The sequence below is a fragment of the Dipodomys spectabilis genome, unplaced genomic scaffold (genome assembly GCF_019054845.1).
Source record: "Dipodomys spectabilis isolate Male_0828 unplaced genomic scaffold, ASM1905484v1 ptg000556l, whole genome shotgun sequence".
NCBI lineage: Eukaryota > Metazoa > Chordata > Mammalia > Rodentia > Heteromyidae > Dipodomys > Dipodomys spectabilis.
In genome coordinates, this window is record NW_024871233.1 from 911,624 (window position 1) to 937,846 (window position 26,223).

The 26,223-nt window shown below is 33.5% G+C and overlaps 1 pseudogene; it reads right to left on the reverse strand.

The window, feature by feature from the left end:
- Positions 1-24,860: 24,860 nt before the first annotated feature.
- On the reverse strand, positions 24,861-24,957 carry LOC122100042 (annotated as a pseudogene).
- Positions 24,958-26,223: the final 1,266 nt, after the last annotated feature.

Consider the following 26,223-nt stretch of genomic DNA (forward strand, 5'->3'; position numbering starts at 1 on the left):
ACATTTGTGGAATGACGTTCTGCTTAATAAGAGGTGATAGGTTAGGCAGTATTTGGGAAAATTAAAAAGTGAACATTGACTTAAACATAACAATTTATTCAAATGTTAACTTCAAACAGGATTAAAAAGTGGCATATAAAACAAAAAGAGAGATGTAAATGTAAAGCAAAGGAAGATGTTTTGACAATTTTGAGATGAAGCAGTCTTAAATTTGGCATTAAAACTATAGGAAAGGAAAACGAAAGAGTTGAACTCAATAAAAGTGTAAAACAATTTAGTCTATGAAAGCTCATATACAAGTGGTGAATAGAAGTTGGGAGCAGGTGGCTCATGTATCTCATCCTAGTTACTTTGGAGGCTGTGATTTGAGTATTGCTGTTTGAAGGCAGCCCACAAAATAAACTCCCTGATAATCTTATCTCTGATTAATCAGCAAAAAAGCCAGAAGTGAGGCATGACTGAAATGGTAAATTGTTAAAAAATTGCAACAAATCTCAGGGACCTTGAGTTCAAGCCCCAGGACCAAACAAGTTTTAACCAACTTGATATAATGTAACTGTTATAAATTTTAACAATTAAATCAATGAATATTCCACATTCTCACAGAAATATAATTGGAAACAAAAGGCATAATTGATTTCTTCAAACAAGTAATGGAATCATGAATTTCTTTCACTTTACAATTCATGTTTTATGTAACTTTAATTAGCAGACTTCTAGGACTAAAACTAAATATATTAATTATATACCACAAGAAGCAATGTGATTATAGTTAAGAATAGATATTTCATCCTAGCCAGAAGATGTTTTTGAGCATTCTCACTAAAAAGAAATGTTACAAGCAGAAATTAATGGATATGATGTAGCTTTATCATTACACAGCATATAAATGAATGAGATTATCAATCAATATCTCATAGCTATGTAGAAAATAATTGTGTAGCTAGGAGCCAGTGGCTCATTCTTATAACCCTAGCTACTAAGAAGGCTGAGAGCTGAGATTCATGGTTCAAAGCCAGCCTAGGCATGAAAGTCCATGAGACTCTTATTTCCAATGAGCCACCAGAAAACTGGCAATGGCTCAAGTGGTAGAGCACTAGTCTTTAGCTGAAGAGCTAAGTGACAGTGTCCAGGCCCAGATTTCAAGCCCCACGACCAACAAAAATTAAAAATAAACAGTTACAAATAAACAAATATTATGACATAAATGTTAAAAACTATATTCTAACAATTTTTAAATCCTTACTAGGTATACTAGTTTATATAAATATAGAGAATTGCTTTCTGGATTAGTTGTCATTGAATCAATTTTGTAAATCACACATTTGTCACTCAATTCATTTTTGTATATTTCTATACTTATATACCTTAAGTATAATAAAGTGATACATGAAAGCCAATACTGTTTTAGGAATCTTCCTTGGCTTTATATATTTAACCCTCCTAACCTAAAATCAATATGCCCTCCAACATAGTCAGACGTTTCATCTCATTGGAGCAGAAAAGTACAAGCCATAATCATTGTTGGAACAAGTAACATTTCACATGTATTTCACTTAGTTTAAGAACCAAAATATTCAAATCACCTTAACAATGCCAATAATAGCAAAATGCCTTCTGAGCTTTTCAATCTTTAAGGAGATGAAAATCTTTAATTATACATCTATTTTTTTTCTACCTAACATCCGATATCATAGGAAGATTTTTTTGGGTAACCCTCTGTTCCTGATTAGAAGACCAGAACAAAGGCAATAATGAAAACAGCCAAGGAAAATACTTGAAAACTATTTTTAAAAAAGCAATCACAGACACTCCTGTTTTCATCAATTTCAATGAGAATGTACGTTAAAGTATCAAGTGTTGTTGCATTTAAAGAGCAATAATTAAACCTTAATTAGCAGTGAAGAAGAAAACGGAAGACAGCTTGACTTTGAACAATTCAACACAAGCATAATGGATTTATCTTGTTTTTCTATGCAGTTGCCAAAATAATAGAGAGCAACACCCAAAGGCAGGAAAACACCTAAGTCAAAGCAGTAAACTTTTGTCTATAAAATAATTTTGTGGGTCTTGCTCTTTAAAGTCAGGCTTGCAAAGAGGAAAGTGTATTTGCTTTGCTGTAAACAATAAAAAAATGAAAAATCCTCTGTTAATGTTTATCATATTTTGACTAGGACTTCTCATGTTGGAGAAAAGTAAAGGTATGAAAAAGTTCAAGATTATTGGACTATTCCCCAATATCATTCTTATTTATCAGCTATAGCTATGGAAGTAGCCTTGATTACTCTTAATATCATTCTTCTTTACATTCAGAAGCATTGTTTGTTTCTGGGTTATAAGCTACAAACACTTGAGTATTAATAAAGGGTCATTTCCTAAGAGTAGAAACATACTATGTAAACAAACCTAAAATATCAAAGACTTAGAATAGTGGAAACTATTTTCTAGCTATATTACAATCTGTAGATGTAGATTTTGTTTCCCATTCTTGCAGGGGAACCATTTTTGTTATCTTCTTTTTCACCATCTAGTGATCCTATACCATCATATACCATCCTGGGATGGCTGGACATTTACTGGATTCTCTAATTGCTGTTGGAAAGTTAGGAAGGATAGAAAAGTGAGTTTTGTATCTGTTTTTATCTTATTTTTATTACTTTAGAAACTGTAACTCAAAATGACATATATTATCTCTATAATATTAGGAGACATTTTATTTCCACATTCTTACCCTAGCCTTCTACATAATTTTGGTATTTAGTGATCCCCAAATGTGAAAATAAAGATAGGAAACCTCTTATTTAAATATTATATAGAATTTCAAGGCTTCTCTATGTAAGGCCCGTAAGTAGTATGCACATCATACATGTGTACAAAGACAGTGGTAACATTTTCTTATTCTCAAAAACTAGGAAATGTTGTGTCCCTGTAGTTGCTTCAGGAAAAGGCTGTAGTTGAATTAGTTTACTAAGCTAAATGTGCTGTAAAATATTTCTATACGTTAGTTGGCTTGAATAATCCGTATTTATCATTTTGCAGTTCTAAAGGACAGAAATTTGAAAGAAGTCTCACTAGATTAAAATCGAGCCACCTACGGAGCTCGATTATTTTTTTTTTTTAATATTTTTTAATATTAAATATTTAATATTTTTTTAATATTTTTATTTTTCAAATAATTTTAGTGGAAAAAGCATTTACTTGCTGTTCTTCTTTCCAGAAATTCAGAATCTGGGTTGTTGTTGTTTTCTTTATTTTCTAATGTAGTGTCTTTACATGTCTCTGATGGTTCTAACCTCATCATATCCTTTTGAACTACACCTCGGACTTTAAAGTACCCATTAAATATATTTCCCCCATCTGATAATTCTTCATATTTGTGTTCCTTGGATTATGAATGGTGATTATTTTACAAACTAATATACATATAATGCAAATGTATATTTGAGGGATTAGTTGTTTGGGGAAGACAAATATTATGGAAAGGTATTTTGCTATGTAAAATGAGTGTGTAGCATTCTTTCTACTATAAACTGTTATCCTTTCATTAATTTTGAGGAACGTATTTCTTCAATGAAATATAACTAAACAAAAAAATTAGTCCCAGAAAGCAATTAATCCTGATTAAAACATTGTCATGTACTAGAAATCCTAAATGCCAGAGAGCAGCTCCTGAAGTAGTTGTGGCACTATCACTTTTTGTATATTCTGCTTACAGTCTTCTCTTTTCAAGAGCATTTGATTGTTATTATTTTTGAATTATGCTTAATATTTATTTGACTGCTATTTTTAACGAATGCATTACCCAATATTGGTTCTCTTTTTCTAACTTTTTTGGATCTATTCTATTTCTGAAAGAAATAGAATATGAATTACATTAACTGCTTATTGAAGTTGAATCAGCGTGGAGAAGAAAAGAAGAAAAAAATATGTCTCTGTGGGTATGTCAAAGTAAAAATGTATCTACAAGCTATTTATTTTAAAATCATCTATTTTTCATTATGTTTAGATTCTGATAAAATTTACCCTCTCAACTCACACAATGTTAATGCAGTCTTATTTCATGCCTCCCCAAAGCAAACAACAAATTACTATTTATTTTAAAATTATTTTTAATTTAAAATTATCATTTATTTTAAAAACTATATTTTTAAAAAGTTAGCCAAGGCAAATGGTTCACTAGCTATTTAGAGTCATATTCAGAGTCTATGGTGAAATCCAGAAAGGGAAAAAAAATCATGTTTTTATTCTTCCTTGAACCACTCTTATTTACTTCATCTATTTCTGAAAGAATAAAATTCTGGCTTTGAAGCCTTTTGCTTCATATCCACAATGTGTCATTCCTCCTTTATTAAAAGGGGAATTTGGAGAAAAGATGAGAATCCACACTAGAAAAAGGAGAAGAGGAAAAGAGGAGAAATCTAGATTTTTTTTCTTCTTCATCTCAATCACAAGGTCTGGATAATGATTGTGGATATTAGATACAGTGCTCTAGAGTGATTAAACACATCTATAGAAATAGATAATCCCACAAGTGATCACATGGAGAATGCTTATTTATTAAAAATTGTAATATCTTCCAATAAGAGGTGTTATCAATTTGTTTAGTTCTTGTTCAGTATTTGTCAAATTCTGGTGTACTATAGTCAACTATCATAAAGGTATAAAAGAATGGTAAGGAACTAGCATCTTAATATCATATTCTAATATTAGCTTAGTTCTGCCTGTGTTATATGTATGAGGTTGTATTTGAGTTTTGCCTCAATTTCACATGCTAAACTCTTCCAACATATAAGTTGAAAGAAGACTCCCTCTGGAAATATGCTATTTTTATAGCTAAGGGGAAAAAAGACACAGATAATGAGATAGAAATCTTCCCCTAGAAATAGCCCTTCACCACTTCTGGTTCACTTTTGTAAGCTGAAGTAAGTCACATGACCCACCTTGACATTGCAGAGTAGAGGTAAATCTCACTTACAGGAAGCTGATTCAGGACATAGAGTAATATGCCAAGATATGCAACACTTGAGATAAAGAGGGAAAAAAAAGAGAACCATAATACAATCAATCACACTTGCCATCACAAACTAATGAGATCTTCAAATCATGTCTTTTATGTTTGGATGTTACATAAATTAGAGAACATTTTGATACTGAGACAGCATAAAATCTCAAAGAAAGTTGGAGTAATCATTTCAATGCTACCTTTTGTTCTCCAAGAAAATAATCCATTTTATAGACAATAATTTATAATTTCTTAACTAGTATCTTATTTTTCCAGAAATGGATTTTGTTAATATATGTGACTATCCACCAGAATAAATATCTTCAATTATCTGCATCTTGTGCAAACAGCAAGTCAATTAGATGTAAGTGGGAGTTCATCAGTAGCACTTTTTAAAAATGCAAAAAATGTGGACAGAGAGCCAATACACATATTTTTCCACCATCACATACTACATCCTCCTTCTTCCTTCCTAGGAAACACACCCAATCAATAAAAAGGCGTAGATATTTGGTTCTTGACAAGGAAAATGGAAGCAGAATGTTATGGATGTCGGGGATGACAGTTAATAGTGTTTTACATAATAATGTCACATACAACAGCCCTAAGATTCCTGCAGGTCTTAACACTACTTCCTTAGTGATGTGATAGGAATGTCAGCCTTACTGGACTTAGTATTTTTTTCCACTTCCTTTTCTACCACCTGGCCTAAATTGTAATACATATTAACGGAATGAAAAAGGAATGCCATCTTAAGAAATTCCCATTGCAACAAGACATTGTCAAAAAAAAGAACTTTACAACTTTGGCGGTGGTCGGGGATCGGTAGGCAGGGATGGTAAGGGGAAACAAAGGAGGAGGCAAAAAAAATGCTTGATAAGAAATGTACTCATTACCTTGCTCATGTAATTATAACCCCTCTGTACTGTATTTTCACAAAAAAACTTATTAATATAAAAAAGAAAGTCATTTAGGGCTCTGGGAATGTGGTTTCATGGAACAGTTATTGCTTAGCATACATGAAACCCTGGGTTCAATTACTCAGTGCCACATAAACAGAAAAAGAAACACTGGAAGTGGTGTTTTGCCTCAGTTGGTAGAGTTCTAGCCTTGATCAAAAAAAAGAAAAACAAAAAAAGAAGCTCAGGAACAGTTTCCTGGCCCCGAGTTCAAGCCCCAGTACTGGCAAAAGAATCATTTAACTAGGAAAAGCAAAATAAAGAACACATGCTTAGACTATATAATTGCTCCTTCCAACTGATACCTATCAACAGTCCTTAATTCATGTACTTTACCTATATTAGAATACTGTGCTGAAAAAAAAAAAACGTTTGTTAATAGGTCATGACAATTAATACCAGGAATGTGCTTAGATATCAGTGAAGATTAATCCTGGAAATTCAAAGATTCCAGGCTCCTGAGTGGCCACTGCTAATCACAATCAGAAGGGTAGTATAAGTGAGATTTGGAAATCTTTTTGGTAAGTTATGGCACCAAAAAGGCAGAGGTTAATTAATAGTTTTGACAGAAGGAATAACTCTAGTTGGAAGGAATAAATGATAATAATAACAAAGTTATAACATAAAATGTCCTAGAGAACCATTTTTGGTTATTGAAGAGCAAGTTATCAACTAAGCTTATTCCTCATTGCCTTTAGCATTCTAATAATTTAGGCTAGTTCATAATCTCTGTATGATAAGTTGTATATCCTTCTATGCTGCTCTTTCATACCTGATCTTCTTTGCTTTCTACAAATCTGTCTTTCTCTATTTCTCTATGTAGAAAATGAACTTTACAACTTGAGGAGGGGAGTGGGGATTTGGGGTGACGAGGAGGAAAAGGAAGGCAGGAGAAAAACAAAAGAAGAGGTAACAATGCTTGATAAATTATGTACTAATTAACTTACATATATAATTCTAACCCCTCTGTACAACATTTTTACAATAAAAAAATGAAAAAAACCATTATCCTGGAGTACAATAAGTTCAAATTTCCTAAATGCTCTATAAATTAAGACCAATTTTAAGTGAGAAGAAGGTTCTCAGAAATATTTGTGTGTGTGTGTGTGTGTTGTGCATTATTTCACAAGTGTACATAAGTTAACAGTAGGAGAAACAATATGAATAATAGGAGAAAAAGAAGTTCTGTGTTTAAGTATGGTTGTTCAATACAGTATAGAAGACTGCAAATAAGACAAATAAAACTCAAAAAAAAACCCAGAAATCACATCTTTGTTTTAGAAGCTGTAGTTTACAAAGAATTTTTAGCCAACACCAAAAAAATCTTTTTTAAGTATTTTGCATTCTATGTGAAGAATTTTTAACTATAGTTTTTTTTTTTTGCTCACATGAAATTCACATGCATTATATTATCTCCTTTCATTGTATACATTTTAGTGCTTTGGAAGTGAATTGTACAATCAAAGTTTTTCCAAGCCTAAATTTTACAAATAGAAATGCTATAAATTTTAGAACAGATATTAAAATAGATATAAAATTGAGTTACGGGAATTTGTCCTGCATACATCTTCTATAGGGTGTCTTTTCAAAATTTGTTTTGGGGAATTATTTCCAGGTTCTCACTCATACTGTCCAAGTGCACTGTCAATGAACTACATTCCCGATCCCTACAAGTTTTTTACTTCTCTTTAATACATACATACAAGTGTAATGGCTAGAACATATACAATTCTCTTTGACCTTTTGAAGACTTGAAAATGTGCTTGCTAAAATGACTTCAGTATTACACAAATCATTCTGCTATGGGGAGTATATCAATTTCTCCACAAATGCATTACTATACTTTGTGTCATCTTTTTATATTATGGTCATACTAGTGAGTTTTCTTTTTATTTTTTCTTAGATACTAAAGAGGAGCTTAATTCATATGCTCCTCCTATTGACTATTAACTTACATATGTTCTTCATAGGAATATCCTGTTCAGGAAAAATTTATACAGAATTAGAAGATATAAAACTACTTAAGATTCAGGATCATTGTAGCATGAACATTGTAGCATTAACAAATATGTGCCCTCTATATGTTGGATATGTTCTCACTACTTTCATGGAATTAAGAAACGTTATCAGTTGATATTAGTTTATTCTTGCTTTTCTTTAGCCACTAGTGCTTTCTGTGTCAAATTTTTGGAAACCTTTACTGATCCATTGTCATGAATTTTTACATTTATGTATTGTAGGTTTTTACAACTCACATTTAGTTGATAATCATTTTTTTATTTTAAATTTTTGTATAAGGTTTGAGGTAGTAGTCTAAGATCATTCTTTAAATCTAGAGAGGCAGTAGTACCAAAACACCCATTTAAGATTCTATTTTTATTCCATTAAGTCATGGCATCTTTTTCAAAATCTATTGACAATAAAACTAAGAATTTATTTTTGATAAATCTGTTACATTCTTCTATATGTCGGTTCTTTCACTAATAAACATGGTAATAAGATTCAAATCTAGTATGAGGGCTCAAGCTACACCATTTTACAAGATTGTTCTGACTGACCTGTATTCCTTGAATTTATATACAAGTTTATTGAGCAGGTGAACCAATATTCTACAGATATCTAGATGTTTGATAGTCACTCATATTTTGCACCTTGTGAAAAACACAAGACCCCAGATATTATACAGGGAAAAATGTCTTTAGAAAATGCTTAAGTCTTTCGCCCACTTGTTTATTGGGCAGTTGTTTCTTCAAAGGAACAACTGCCATTAAATAAGTTGGCTAAAGACTTAAAGAGAAACTTCTCTGAAGAAGAAAGAAGGATGGCCAATAGACATATGAAGAAATGCTCAACATCCCTAGCCATAAAAGAAATACGAATCAAAACAACATTGAGATACTACCTCACTCCAGTTAGAATGGCAAAAATCAAGAACTCTAACAACAACAGATGCTGGAGGGGATGTGGACAGAAGGGAACCTTACTTCATTGTTGGTGGGAATGTAAACTTGTTCAACCACTTTGGAAAGCAGTATGGAGGTTCCTCAAAAGACTCCACATAGAGCTCCCCTATGACCCAACAATCGCACTTTTGGGCATTTACCCAAATGTTTACAAACAAGACCACACTCAAGCTACCAGCACAACTATGATTATTGCAGCATTATTTACCATAGCTAAGATCTGGAACCAACCCAGATGCCCCTCAGTAGATGAATGGATCAAGAAAATGTGGTATATATACACAATGGAATTCTATGCCTCCATCAGAAAGAATGACATTGCCCCATTTGTTAGGAAATGGAAAGACTTGGAAAAAATTATATTAAGTGAAGTAAGCCAGGCCCAAAGAAACATAGGCTCCATGGTTTCCCTTATTTGCAATATCTAGTATATGTATGCGTCAAGCGGAAAAGGTCAGATAATGTAATGTTAGGAAAATGAACCCTTAGATATGTATTTTAATGTTTTTTTTCTTTCATGCATGTGTTTCTAACGCATTTATAAGATTATCTCTTTGTTGCTTTGTATGTCCCTCCCCCACAGTATAACCCCTGCTTTCACTATATTTGATGTCAGTATAACTTGTGGAGGAGATGGGGAAAATCAAGTCGTTTAAGGATACAGGTGGACCTGTTGCAACAATGAGAAGTACAAGTTGTCATGTCCAAAACGAACTTTACAACGTCGATTTGGGGGTGGGGTGGGGGAAGGATTGGGACTGGGGGGGAGGGGGGAGGCTGGGAAGGGATGTGAAGGGTAAACAAAGGAGGAGGCTGCAATGCTTTGTAAGAAATGTACGCATTATCCTGCCGAAGTAATTGTAACCCCTCTGTACAGTATGGTCACAAATAAAATAAAATAAATTGAAAAAAAAAGAAAATGCTTAAAACAACTAAAATTAATTTAGGAATGAGTTAAGATTTAGATAACACTATAGCATAATAAAGTTGAATGATAATGACTTGAGCTGTACTACAGAGGAGAGTGAGAGGGGATAGAATGAGGGACCACCTAGGAGCTGTATGTCATTGTTATTGTTTTTCAAAATCAGAAAGACTTCAGAGAAGAGGAGGAAAATAATCAGTGTCCTTAATCAAGCTTCTTTTTAGTCCACCTAATAGTATGGACTGAGAGTCTGAGAAGATGGGAAAAATAAAATAGAAAATAAAGCATTGTATAGACCTCTTACAATGTAAATAAACTGTAATAGGAATATGATAATTAATTTCCAAAGAAATAAAGGAAACAATAGGTAAACTCTAAAGGCAAAAAGAATGAAGAGAGAAAAGAACCAAAGTAAAACCTTTATCAATAACAAACACAAGAAGTTGGAAGTGATAAAGCAGTGGAAATATTCTAAATAACAATAAAATAACAATAAAAATTGCTAACTTGGATAGAAAATGGATCACATTTTATCATATATAATTTTGAAAAAACATACTATGAATGAAAATTTAAAAGTCATAATTAAAAACACTATTTACATTATAACTACACAGTATAGTTCAGTGGTGAAATCTTGACATAGCGTGTGTGAAATAATGGTGTGATCTCCCAAGCATTACAAACTACACACAAAGCACATGCACACAAAAACCACATAAACACACACACACACACACACACACACACACACACACACATACACACACACCACATACACACATTTGGAATATTGATATTATAATATTAAATAGAGGAAATTATCATAAATAATAAAAATAGGTTAATATATGTAATCATAATATTGCTCATACTATTTAAACGTTTACTAGAAATCAAATAGTCACAGTATACTTGGATTCTTAAAGATTAAGTAAATTGAAAATTAAGAAATAGAACCTTTGCAAATAAGTTTTAAATAATAAACATTTTGAAACATGTATCCTTTAATTTTGACAAAATATTAATTTTACTGGTGTTTTAACCTCAAGATTTAGAATATTATAACCAGGTGCTCTATATCTCACTATGGGTGGCTATATGTCTATCATTTCACTCTGGACATTTTTATGATAAGGTCTGTTTCTCAGGCTCTCCCGAATTACAAACCCTATTCGCAGTTCCTACCATAGGTAGAAAATGGAAGCCACAAATCACCATGCCCTGCTCAAACTTTTTTTTTTTTTAAATTTTATTTTATTTTATTTGAGAGCATACTGTACAGAGGGGTTACAATTACATGGGCAGGATAATGCATACATTTCTTACCAAGCATTGCAGTCTCCTCCTTTGTTTACCCTTCACATCCCTTCCCAGCCTCCCCCCTCCCCCCACTCAATCCTTTCCCCCCCCCACACCGACATTGTAAAGTTCGTTTTTGACATGAAATTTTTACTTTTTTTTTAATTCAAGTAAAAATATTACAAAAAAGTGACCAGGAAATGAAGGCTTTCTTAATATAGTAGGTGCTTCTTTAAAATACAGTAATTATTTGTTACCTGGAAAAATATGTTTAGAACTATATGAAAATCAATTTATTTAAATTCACTAACCATATAAAAATTAAGAAAATAATTTTAAATATTCACATGTTAAATATTTTAAAAGCAACATATATGTGTCTGAATAATTTACATGTGTAAAAATCATGCAAAATTAAATTAACTAATCTTACAACTATGAAAAAAGAATTATCCTAAAGAAACCAGAAAATAAGTAATTAAGATCAAAATTTGAAATATAGAAAATAAAGTGAAGTGTACTCTTTAGTTGACTTAAGTAACTGTAATCCCTTTTGATATCAATTTTATAACTGGGGGAGAGGGGGGAAGCTGGGAAGGGATGTGAAGGGTAAACAAAGGAGGAGGCTGCAATGCTTGGTAAGAAATGTACGCATTATCCTGCCCATGTAATTGTAACCCCTCTGTACAGTATGTTCACAAATAAAATAAAATAAATTTTAAAAAAATGCGTGAACAAAGAAAGCAAAAGTACATTTGATCAATAGCAACAGCAAAAGCATCAGTAATTGTTTGAGGGTAAAAAAAAACTGATGGAGGGGATAACAATGTTTCTTCCAAAAGAAATGTACTCATTACATTATTTATGTAACTGTAACCACTCTGTACATTACCTTTACAATAAAATTATATTGAAATTAAAAATAAAACAAATATTATAGCAATTAAGAATTCTTAGAAGCCATTAGTTAAAAACTTTATAAAAAACTGCCCCAAGTACCCAAGGAATATACTTTATTGATACCATTTAAATAGTTAAATTTCAGCAGAAAAGCAAAATGTTTAAAAACTGTTACAAATAAAGTAATAAATCAGAATATATTACTATAATAATCATTGGATGGATTTTTAGTGGCAGGTTCATTTCTCGGTATTCATTTCTATTCCATTGATCCTGAGGTCAGTTCTTGTGCCAGTACCAAGCTGTTTTGGTTACTATGGCATTGTAGAACAGTTTGAAATTTGGTATTGATTTTCCTCCAGCATTGTTCTTTCTGTTAAGGATCGTTTTTGCTATTCGGGGTCTTTTATTGTTCCATATGAATTTTTGGATTGCCTTTTCTATTTCCTTGAAGAATAAAGTTGGAATATTGATAGGTATCACATTCAATTTGTAGATAGTGTTGAGAAGTATTGCCACTTTCACGATGTTGATCTTTCCAATCTAGGAACATGGGAGATTTTGCCACTTTCTAAATCTGTTTTCATTTAATTTTCCAGGTATTTAAAGTTTTCATCATAGAGGTCCTTCACTCCTTTGGTTAAGTTAATTCCTAAGTATTTTTATTTACGGGGCTATTACGAGTGGAGTTGCTTTCCTAATTTCAGCCACAATTTTCTCATTGTTTGCATACAGAGAAGCGATTGATTTTTGAGGGTTAATTTCATACCCTGCTACTTTGACAAGGTTTTGAGTCACCTTGAGTAACTTGGGAGCGGCGTCTTTAAATACAAGATCATGTCATCTGCAAAGAGGGAGAGTTTTACTTCTTTTTTCCCTATTTGGATCCCCTTTATGTTTGCATCTTGTCTTATTGCTGTAGATAGGCATTCTAATACTAGATTGAAGAGCAGTCGAGAGAGTGGGCATCCTTGTCTCATTCCTGAGTTTAGAGGAAATAGCTTTAGTTTTTCACCACTGAGTATAATGCTTTCTGTAATTTCTTTCCATCTACTGGATTGGGGTTTATCTTGATGCTCTTTTTCAAGGAGTGTCAGATCTCATTAAGTTGTTGGTTGCAGATCTCTCCAATTTGTTGATGTAGGAACTCAGAACTATAAACTTGCCTCTGAATCGTGCCTTTGGTGTGTCCCAGAGGAGCAGATAATCTCTGTGCTAATTTTTGTTGAATATCATGAACATTTGAACTTCGTTTCTCAGCTCTTCCATGACCCATAGGGTTTCAACAGTGTGTATTTCAACCTCCATGTATTACTGGACATTCTTTGGTGCCTTTTTGTGTTGAGTTCTAATTTTATTCCCTTTTGGTCTCAGAGAATGCAAGATATGAATTCACTGTTTCTGAATTTTGACAAGTTTGTTTGTGACTTAAAATGTGGTGTATTTTGGAAAATGTTCCATGTGCTGCTGAGTAAAAAGTGTACTCTGATGCTGCTGGATGAATATTCGGTAGATGTCTGCTAAATCAGTTGATGTATGCACTTGTTTAGATCGGCGGTTTCTCTGTTGAGTTTTTGCTGAGTTGATCTATTTAGTGGGGATAGTTGTGTGTTAAAGTCCCCAACAATTAATGTCTTTGGGTCTATGTGAGATTTAAAGTAGTATTTCTTGGATAAATTTGGGTGTACTATTGTTTGGCAAATATTTAGAATTTTAATATCCTCCTGAAGGAGAGATCCCTTAATTAGTAATATAGTAACCTTCTTTATCTCTTCTCAATAATTTTAATTTGAAGTCTTTTTATCTGATATTAGGATTGCAACTCCTGCCTGTCTATGGGTCCGTTTGCTTGGTAGATTTTGTTCAAGCCTTTCAATTTCAAAATGTGTTTTTTTGGGGGGGCAAGTTGTGATTCCTGAAGGTAGCAGATAGAAAAATCTTGCATTTTAAACCAACTAGACAGTCTATGTCGCTTAATTGAAGAGTTACATCCATTAATATTGAGAGATAGGACTGGGAGGTATTTGGGTGTTCCTGCCATTTTATCCACCTTCTTGGGAGCTACGCCTACTGGGTTCTTCCTATGGTTCTTGGATTCTGTTGGGTGTGATTTCTTGGCCTTTACTGTGGTCGTGTTGGTTTTCTATGTGTAGGACATCTTTAAGTATCTTTTGTAGATCTGATTTGGTGGAGATATATTGTTTGTTTTTCTTTGCTATGGAAGATTTTTATTTTACCTTCAGTTATGAAGGAGAGTTTAGCTGGGTACACTATTCTTGGTTGATAGTTGTCTTTAGAGCATGGCATGCATCATTCCAGGCTCTTCCTGCTTTATTTGTCTCTGTTGAGAAATCTGAGGTGATTCTAATTAGTTTTCCTTTATAAGTGACTGATCTTTTCTCCTTCACAACTTTAAGGATCTTTTCCTTGGTCTGAATTGATCCTGTGTGGATTATAATGTGACGATGGGATGTCCTGTTCTTGTCTGGTCTATTTGGAATTCTAAAAGCTTCTTGTATCTGAATATTCCTATCTTCTTGCGTGTTGGGAAGTTCTCTGTTGGGATCCTGTAAAACAAATTTTCTAGACCATTAATTTCTGTCTCTATGTGCTCCTCTACACCCATTTCCCTCAGATAAGGCCTTCTCATGGTGTCTTCCAAGTGTTGAATAGATCTATCATATTTCTTGAATTTGTCTTGGATAGTTGTATGTTCTTTCTCTATAATGCCTAGGCTGACTTCAATGCCGGAGATTCAATCTTCTACATGGTCTAACCGACTGTCAAGACTTTCTACTTTGTTTTTCATTTCTTTTCCTTCTAATTGGTGGGCTTTTATGGCTTCAAATTCTTTGTTAGAACTTGGTTTTAGATCTTGTAAGAAATTTTTTACTTCCTTAATTTGGTGTTCAGTGTTTATTCTCAAACCACTTAGTTGATTGGTTATGGTTCCCTTGGACTCCCATTCCTTCTATTGGGCTCCATTCAGCATTCCCTTTGTGGTCTCCCTGACTCCTTTCAGGTGTCTGTTTATCGATTCCATGAATGTCTCTATTGATCTTTGTCTATGTTCATCCCACTCTTGCAATTCTTGTATTACTATTTGATTAGATTTCTCACGTTCATGCAACTTCTGTAGTTCTATTTGAATGATCTCAGCCTGCTCACGCAATACTTTCATTTCTCTTTGAGTGTTCTCAACTTGCTCACCCAATTCCAGTATCAATCTTTGAGTAGCTTCCTCAAGCCCATGAGCTTCCTGTTTTGATCTTTGGTTTGCCACCTCTCTCTCCCTATCACGCTCACACTGAGTCCTTTGCAGGGTTTCAATCTTTTCATTCACCATGTTTACCAGTAGTGTTTGTAGAGCTTTTTGGGAACTCTCCTCTGGATTATTCATTATCTGTTCTGTCACCTGATTATATTGAGTGGGAATTGAGATACCCGGACTTGCCATTTTCTTTGTGTTTTTCTTGCTTGTTCTGCCCATTTGGGATGAAAGTAATGCCAGTTTTGTGCTAGAACACCATTTTAAGGCAAGCATCAACCAAAGTCCTGTAATTGCATAGTCAAAAGTCTGCAGATACAATCTAGTTCAAGAGATACAGTCTCTTCAACATTAAACAACTATGTATTAATGGGCTAAGAATAGCAAAGAAGAATTTGACAAACCAGAAATTATTATGTTTAGGGAGAAAGGGGGAAAGTAGGGTTGGAGGGATGTGGAAAGATAAAAGGAGAGTGAAATTAACCAAGTCCTAATCTCACAGAGGGAAATGGATTGGAAAGAATGATAGGAAAGAGAGAAGAAAAAAATTTTAAAAAGAGACAAGAAAAAAATGGAAAGACAAATATTTAAATGTAAAAAGTGAAACTCTTAAAAGTCATGAAAATTTAAAGAAGTAATATTGAGAGATGAACAGGGATAGGATGAGAGGAGGGGAGGGATAGAAAGGAGACCTGAAAAACTAAAAGTAAAAATACTTCCAATATTGTATAGGTGTAAATAAATAATACTGCTATTAAGGAATTTAATCCTAAGAGGTTTTGAATTGAGTAATACATTTTTGGATTAAGTATATACACAATGTGGGATAAGGTCTTATAATCAATGACAGGTATATATGAGGATGAGCAGAACAACAAATAATTCAAACAAATCAGCACTGGAGTTTTGACCTTCTCCGTTTCCGACCTGGGCCAGTTCACCCCTCCTTAGGCAACCTGGTGTTCCCCCGCTCCCAGGAGGTCACCATATTGATGCCAAACTTAGTGCAGACACCCAATCAGCATAGGGCACTGCAGCTCAGAACTCCTGGACTCAACCGTTCCTCCTGGCTCAGCCTTCTGAGTAGCTGGGATTACAGGTGCATGCCACCACGCCCGGCCAATAATTCATGCAAAAAGAACAAAAGATGACAAAGTAAAAAGAATGAGAAAGAAGAAAAAAAAAAGACCAAAATGTCAGTAGATACTTTAAAAAAAAAAAAAAAAAAAAACCACACACACACATATTCGCCTAAAATAACAGTTATAAGAGTAAGAAAAAAGATTAAAGAAAAAAAAGGAAAAATGAGGAACAACTCAACACATACATTCAAAAGAAACAAAACAACCCAAGAAAACAAAAATTAACTCAGTACTCAAGAACCTGCAGGAAATGCAAAGATTTTTTTAAAAATAGCTATGATAAGCTTCTGAAAATCCTGACTACATGGGAGTCTACTGTTGTGAGGATAGTGGTTAAAGCTCAGACTGGGCAGAATGATCTGTACACAATGCTGGGCACCTGTTATTCTAAATTCCAGTTAGAATAACATGAAGTAGACTGTGCCCACGGTCATACACAAGTAGGAAGCGAGATTCTATCTGAAAGTTAATCAGGATAATTTAGGATTGGGGGCATGCCAAAGTGGTAAGAACACCCATTTAGGAGACACAAGACACTCAATTCAAATTGTAATATTATGGGTATTAAGGAAAAAAAGCTATGACTTTAAATAATGGGAATAATTGCAAGATTTGAATATTTGAGTGGAGAAAAATCCATGAGAGAGATAGAGTTTACCCATGTTGCAATGCTTTCTACTTAAGTGATAATATTATGTGGTACTCCAGACATAACAGAGTTACCTTGCAAATGAGCATGGATGTGCATTTGGGTGAAGGAAATACTCTACTTACACAAGTGTAAATTAAATACTTTTTTTGGGAAGATTTTAGTTCTTGAACTAAGAGCCTGGGTGATATCTCTGAGTCTTTTCTCTCAAGGATATCACTCTGTTACTTTGAGCCACAGTTCCAATTCTGATTTTCTGTTGGTTGTTTGGAGATAAGAGACTCATGGACCTTCCTGCCCAGGATGGCTTCAAACCATAATCATCAGATCTCAGCCTCCTGAGTAACCAGGATTCCATGCCTGAGCCATCCATGTCTTTAACAATTTAGTAAATTCTACAGTTACAGAAATTATAATTTATCATTATAATCATTATATGTGTGTATATTTATATCAATGCATACATATAGAAATATTTTAACATATTTTTGTATCTACAGTAGATTTGTGAAGTCATCCTTCATTATAAAATAACAGGGAAACAAGTTTAATGAGGAGCAAAGCAAAGGGAATTGTCACGTTTCTTGTTGTTGAATGAAATATGAATTGTGAGAATCAGTTTCAGAAAACCATTTAACAAAATGGATAATGGCTTTAATTCCAATCCCTTTATTTGCCCATATTGTACATCCTCACACATGAGAGTCAAAGTCAAACCACATTTTTTTGCCTTTGTATTTAAATCACGTTATAATTTAGTGGATAGGTGAAGTAATCAAATAAAGATTAAAATAATAGTAAGTGAGGCTATGAGTTAGAGCTGAAAATTATTTTAAATATGATAATAGCTAATTAAATTCCATATCTCTTACTTTTACTCTATTATCATATCCCTCATTCCCACATTAGCAAAGTACATAGAAAGTTCTCACTAAATTATATGTAAAATTATGAAAAAATGTATTAAAAGAATATGGATGTATCGGGGCTGGGAAAGTGGCTCAGTAGTAAAGCTCTTGCCTTGCATGCATTAGGCCCTGGGTTTGATTCCTCAGCACCACATAAGCAAAAAGAAGAAACCGGAAGTGGTTCTGTGGTTCCAGTGGTAGATCGTTAGCCTTGAGAAGAAAAGCTGAGGTACGATGCCCAAGCCCAGAGTTCAGGCCCCTTGACTGGACAAAAAACAACAACAACAACAAAGAATATGGGCACAGTGTGGTTTTAGCTGATTGAGAACTGTAGGGGGTAGTGGGTTTTTGAGGACTTGAAAAACATTGTGATGAAGATGAAGGAAGGGATGTGCTTATTGTGGAAAATTGGCTAGAGGATTGCTTCCAGAAAAATAGTGGTGAATTCTTCCAAAAGGTTACAGTAAAATCACTCTCACAATCATGTTTTCTACTGCACTATTCACCGTAGAGAACTTATGGAAACAGCCCTTTAGCGGAGGGATGGTTGGAGAAAGTATTGCACATATACACAATTGGATTGCACCCATCCATTATAAAGACTGTTACAGCATTTGCAAAGAAATGGATAGATCTAAAATTATGTTAAATAAACAACATCAGAGCCAGACACACAAAGGATGCGTATTTGGAAGCCAGAATTTTATTCAAGTTAAACAACAGTATTAATCAAAGCATGCTATTTGCAGAGGAGTATTTAACAGGTGTAATTTCTTATAAAATTGAACTTTTAATCCAACAAAATGAATACCAGGAAACTATGACTTGGAAAATGTGAGGGGAAGTCAAAGGGAAGGAATAAAGAGATTTCTGGAAGTAGAGAGTTAAACCATAATATTCAATGCAGATAGTATGAAACTAGAAAAAATGAAAGTGGGGTGAGGTATGGAAGGATGTGAGAAAGTTATGTAAAAATCCATTGTACTTATAAACTGATTCGTTGAATGGAAAACCCTTCGTAAAACTATTTAATAAAAATATAATTAAAAACAATGGAGACATCTGATCTGAAACCATGAGTCATTATGATAATTTCCTTCACAGAAATATTCTTTGCAGGTATTCTCCTCATAATGACAAAAGAGTGAACAACGCAATGCATCTCAATACATCTCCTTGCATATCCTAAATAGATACAATATAAAAATCACAGTAAAAATATTAGAATATATCACATGATAAAATAACAGGTAGAAAGTATCAAACTCTGATTGTTTTTCCAAGTACTTTACCTTTGCTATCTAATTTAATCCTCACAATAATCCCATAAAGTGGAACTTCTTACTTCTATTTTTAATTCTAAGATGATGATATTTAAGTCTTCAGAGTTGGAATTACTAGTACAACATTGCACACACGGTAAGTGTTAGCCTGCGGTCCATTCCCACCATATCAAATAACCTCATTCTATTTTATAACTAAATATCAGCACTCACTCTACTAATTCTAGGAAAATTTCCCAAAATTATTGTGCGCACTCTAATAATATTTCACTTTATCTTTGTTAGAAAATAGGTAATTAAGCTGGACACCAGTGGCTCATGCCTATAATGCTAGCTACTCAGGAGGCTGAGATCTGAGGATTGAGGTTCAAAGCCAGCTCGGGCAGGACAGACTGTGAGACTCTTATCTCTAATAAACCACTAGCAAACTGGAAGTGGCACTGTGGTCCAAGTGGTAGAGTGCTCACCTTGAGTGGAAGAGCGCAGGGACAGTACCCAAGCCCAGAGTTCAAGCCCCATGACCAACAACAACAACAAAAAAGAAAATAAGTAACTGTAATACGAAAATTCCAAGTTCATAATCAATTTATACCTCTCTGGTGAAAGGAACGACTAAACTATAACATTCTTGGTTTCTAGCTCAAAATAGTAGAAATAATATTTTATCCCTTCACTCAACACTGCACTGCCTGGGGACCCCATCTCTGGTTAACACAGTCTTACTGAAAGAATGACCTGCCCAATTCCTGATGGAAACAGACTGCAGGTCTTTTGGAGCAATCGTTTCCACATTGTAGCTCACCTAAATTGTTTACCATTAGAAGTATTTTGATTGTTTTTTATACCCAACATTTTGAGAGAAATGTACTACTTTAAAATGTTATTAAAGTAAGACTGATATAAAAATAACTTTTGACCCCAGATAAATATTTTACCCTTCATATACCCAAAAATGCAGTCTGACCTATCATTAATGTTAGGAACGAGAGGTTAAAAATCATAGACACCAAGACCTAAGTATGAATTAAAGACTCTCCAACTTGTGAATACAATTGGTTTAAAAAAAATCAATACTGCTGCATTTTTAAATTTCCTATGATCATGATAATGATTCCCTATGATAATGATAATGATAATGATAAACTATTAACACTTAAAAATAACTCATTTTCTTGGGGGTAGGACACAAAACACAAGGTTAATCCTAATCATTTAAAAGACCTTTATTTATACTAAAAGTTCACTCATAACTGAAGAGATTCTAAAACTAACTGAAGTACAGAGACACAAAGGAAATAATTTAGCTGCATCATGTACATTCAATGGACTGTTAATAGAAAACAAAGTTATACTAATAATTAGCTTACCCAATTCACTTACATTCTTTTATTCTATTCCATTTACTTTCATAAAAACTGGGTTTTCATAAAATGATGCATAAAAAAGCCTATATACCCACTTATATTTTCAGATCTTAACAATTTTTATTTCAGAAATTTTAGCTCTATAGTCAATGAACTGAAATAATACTAAAATATTCAAAGGATTTTCAGAAATTGTAAGACTTGCTCTGGGATGTTATGTAAAGCCTTATTTATTAAAGTTGCCATAGTTACTCCCACAAAAGAGCCATCAGTAAAGATCCCTGTGCATATACAAAACACCTTCAAAAACGTCCACAATCCGGACATGACACATGCTTTTTGTTTGTTCATTTTTGAAAGGAATATCTAACAAGCATATCCACAATACTTATTTTCAATCAATAAGATGGGACATTCAAACGTAATATGGGTTTGATTATCTCTTAGTGAGAATAGATATGATCTTGCAAAGCAAGTTATTTTCAACAGAAATCCGGAAAGAGTTTATCCAACTTGGGTTTCACAGGAATAACCAGAGAGTAATACCTGTTTTTTCAAGTCTGTCCAAATCACTCCATGAGTGTATCTTAAAAGTATAACCAATTTAAGAGGCCAAATACGTATTTTGTACTGACAATCATTTTACAGCAATAACTTACTACCTAATTATGTCTGTATCTTCTTACCTAACATACAATAAGAGCTGAAAGCAGTCTCTTTATCTAATTTATAATGTTGTAAATGCTTTGATTATGATGATGTTATTATTAGACAAATAATATGTACAGACGGGTGGTTCCAATGAAATGACATGACAGAACACTCATAAATAAAAACATTGAAACACAGTTAGCTCATTTCAGCCTCACCCTGTCCACATTGGCAAGCAACGTTGCAACAGCACACGCACACATATACACATACACACATGTTTGCACATGTACACACACATATACATGCATGCTAAATTCAGGGTTTATTGTACAAAAAAGTTCAAATAAAATATTAGTGATTAGGACAAATAATAATATGCCTTATTACAAAATAATACATAAACCATCACCACGCATGTTACATTTTACCTGGCTCTCCACATGTGACCACTTAATTTATTTTTAATTAATTAATTGCCTTATTAATTAATTCGTTTGTTTGGTGCTAATACTAGGGCTTGAACTCAAGGGCCTGGCCTTGTCCCAGAATTTATTTTTTGTTTCAGCTTTCTCAAGGCTAGCATTTTACTGCTTGTACCACAGCTCCATTTCTAGCTTTTCCTGGTTGCTTTCAAATCAGAATCTAATGGAATTTTTTTTCCTTGGTCTGCTTTCAAACCACAATCCTCAGATTTCATCTTTCTGATTAACCACTACTAAAGACATAAGCCATCAGTGTGGCTTCTACTTTTTCCTCTATAGGTATCTAATGCACATACATAGTAGTAATTTAAAAATGAAAGTATAGAAGCAAGATGTACAGTCATGATACTGTCCTGTCAGAAATACAAGTTAGTAATGTAAATTTATTCTTAAGACCATGCACAAAAAATACCATGATATAGTGTAAGAGAACTCACTATTGAACATATGAGCCTTAAGAGTTTTCTAATAGATCCATTATATATTGGTACCCAACATTAGAAAAATGTATGAGGCATTGGTAAGATAGAAGTCCTTTGCATGACTACATACATTCCTTTTTTTTTAAAAGACATTTGCTTTCATCTAAAAAGTAGGCCTGTCTATTGTCTTCATGTGATGTTGATGATTGAAAGAGCTAGTGAGAAGGTCAAAATGTATTAGTAGTCCTTAACTATCAATTCACATTTTTTATTGGAGAATATAATGATCAAATCAATAGTTCAGAATCAGCAAGCAATAGTCAGAATCATGCTTCCAGTGCAAGTGGATCATGAGTAAGAAATCCTCAATATCAATTTCCACAAAGTTTTGTCACAGATACCATCTCCCTGCCTTCTCTAGCTGCTTTACTACCCTCCTATTCCTTCATTGTACAGGAAAAGCGTGATTCAACTGATTTCAGTCAGATCTGTTACTAGAATTATCAAGGATTTAGTTTACTGTCTGTAATTTGATCAAAGTTATGTCTCTTTATGTAGGCTACTAAAAATGTATTTACTAATTTCAAGTAAATACATGAATTCTATTTCCATCTTTTTAAAAAAAATTAAATTTTGTTTGCTCTATAAATTGATCAGAGGCATGGATTTTGAGGCTAGCTAGGTCACTGCACATCTGTCTCTCTCTTTCTCTCTCCCTTTTTTGGTTCTTATGGATAATATGGTCGCTCCATAACTATCCTAATTTTTTTTGCTTTTATAGTTTTGGTTGCATCATTTCACTTTTTGCTCTGCCATTTCCCAAATCATTTATATAGAAGGCATTAGATCCTATTTTCTCATTCCTAGAATAAGCTGAACATGAAGACATCACTGGTCCTCATTTTCAGTATGTACATTTGAATACAGAGGAACATCTTTCCTCTGCTCTCCATCAATTCCCTACTCTCCAGTTAGAATAATTTCGAATAGTAAAATTGGAAAAAGAAAATAAATCATTGTGAATAAACAGATGCAGTAAATTCACCGAATATTTCTGACCAGTTCAACCAATATGAACTATTACGGAAATACATGGACACCTCATTCCCACTGGCACTCAAAGTCTCTGGTTAGGCAATTCTTAGAAACATGAGGAACAAGATGAAAAAGTAAGGAATGGTATCAACTGCAAGAAAAAAAAATGGAGAAGGATCCAAGCAAATTTCTTCATTGAGCTGCCAAAAATATTCGGCTTACTACAGTGCAGAGACTTCTTTTCCAGAAGGCCACTCATGTGAATAGTAGGGATGACGATGAGTATACCCCTCTTCATTGAGAAGCCTACAGTGGACACTTAGACATTGCTAGTGAGTTGGTGTCTCAAGCGGCACATGCAATAACTGTAGATGACCGGACACCCCGGCACAGTGCATATACGTGGAACAATACCAGAGTGGCTTCTTTCCTACTTCATCATGATCAGATACCAATGCCCAAACTAAAGGCCTCTTGACCCCCTCACATCTTGCTGCTGAGAATTGAGATAGAAAAGATATGCTGGATCTCCTTCTGTTGAACCATTATATAAAACCAGGCCTGAAGAACAACATAGAAGAAACTGCATTTGATATTGCCAAAAAGATAAGTATGTATCACTACCTCTATGAAGTTGTGGAATGCTGTACAAATTGTTCGCCTAAGTCATAATGGTCGGGTTAAGTTACTTAAATTTCAAAAATGTAAGTCCATCTCTTGTGTCCCTACAAAATATTTTCACAATCCAAACAAGAGCAATATCTTTTTTTTTATTTTTTGGTCGGTCATGGGGCTTGAACTCTGGGCCTGGGAGCTATCCCTGTTCTTTTCAGCTCAAGGTGAGCGCTCTACCACTTGAGCCACAGCTCCACCAGTTTTCTAGTGGATTATTGGAGATAAGAGTATCACAGGCTTTCCTTCCCAGGCTGGCTTTGAACCATGATCCTTGGATCTCAGCCTCCTGTGTAGCTAGGATTATAGGCATGAGCCACCAGTGCCCGGCAACACCAATATTTTACTGTAAAATTTCATGGATTCCGCGGAATTCTTCCAAGTGAATTGCCTGCATTGGATGTCAAAATGTATTCAATAGTTTTTGTATACATGTATAATGATTTCTTCAGGGTTTGTGATTTTTTAATCAGAAATAATTTTAACTTACCTGTTGAAATGAGTAGTACAGAAGCTAAAATATTTCTGGTGCTTGAATGAAAAAGTATATTTTAAAATATTCTATATTCTATGTTTGCATAATGTTCATAATTTGTTTTATTTTCTCCTAGATATACTTTTGAATTCTACATTACTTTAAAATATATAGGTTCATTAATGTGTCCTTTCCGATTGCATTCCATATAGAAACAGTTTGATTCCTATTTTTTTCTAGGTCTTAATATTATTTTTCTTTGGGATAAAATGACAATATTGTCTAATTTGAAAAGTTTTGTAAAGTTTATGTTATGTAAACGCCTTTCTGAGGTGAAGATTTAATACACTAATATCAAACTAAATTTAATTATATGAATTGCGTGTATTGTTATACTTGTAATTTTGTAATCAACTTTTTAATAACTGTTTTTCTTTTCTTGCATCTGAAGAATGAAAAATATGGAATACTTCTCAAATTTTCATATTATCCTTGTGCAAGTGCCATGTTAATCTCTGTATTGTAATTTGAGTATACGTGCTGCTGAAGCACGTAGTAAACTCTAAATTATGTAGTTAATGATGCAATCTTTATAGGCTTATATCTATGGGTGCCTACTTGTAACAAGGAAACCTTATTGTTCCTAACAATTCTATCAATCTTATTTCCCTAAAATTCTGTGAATAGTGGAAAAAATTATATTGATCAGTCGATTGCTCACATTTGCAAATTTTTTTTGTCAATGACTATCTTAAGTCTTTTGATTTGGAATTTGATCGAACTCTCAATTATTTATAGATAGGTCCATAAGTGATGGCTTTTTCAAGTACTTATTTATCCAATTAAATTAGTTTTGTGGACCTAATGGATTCAAAGTAAGCGTTGCTTAAGAGCCACTTCTAAACTTCTTCAGCTGACATTTTCCCAAATGAGGTGTTACTGGCACAAATGTCTACCTGAGCCTTTACCCTTCTTCCATGTGGGAACAGACCAACCAGAATATCTTACCGTGGCAGCATTGATTGTCTTATTGGAACAAAACTAATCTTGGTTACAAGGGATCATAGAGAGATGGACAGTTCAAACAGAACTGTTCAGACTAGAAGGTATTTTATCAAAATATAATTGTTTATTATACCTTCCATTTCAAAAGTAGCTAAACCCAAGAAGGTGAAAAAATTGTTGATATGCATGATAACTTATTGTCCTGGCCTGTCTACAATCCAACCAGGCAGGAACTTACACTACTGCCTTTTTATCACCAAATATTTTCATAGTTGCGGAAGAAGTCCATATGTTTCTCCTCATTATTAGGCATTAAATTGATAATGTTTTAATCACAGTGTTTCCTATTGCCTCCATGTTGTAAATCTACAAATGGTAAAGCTTTAGGTCTAACTCTATCAAACACTGAGGTAGAGATAATGGAATAATACTTTAAAACAGAGTTGCCTTTGATAAAGTAACTACAACAGAACAATGCAAAACATGTGCCTTTTAAATATATTATATATATTTATATATTTATATTTATATGTGCTGATTTTATATTTCACATAGTGAAACTTACTAGAATTACTTGATAATTGGACAAATAAATTGATAGTTATTTATTCCCATAAATAGAATTGGAATATAAAAAATTAGGTTTAAAAGATATATTAGAATATAAAAAGTATCAATCTAATATCTTTAGTATAAGCTTGTGATACATTGTAACTGTTCTTGATCTTTTGAATCAACATGGTAAAAAACAATGTTTTCCTCTAATCCATAATGGATTTTACTCTGCTGCTCTGTTTATTGCTTTAACTCGCT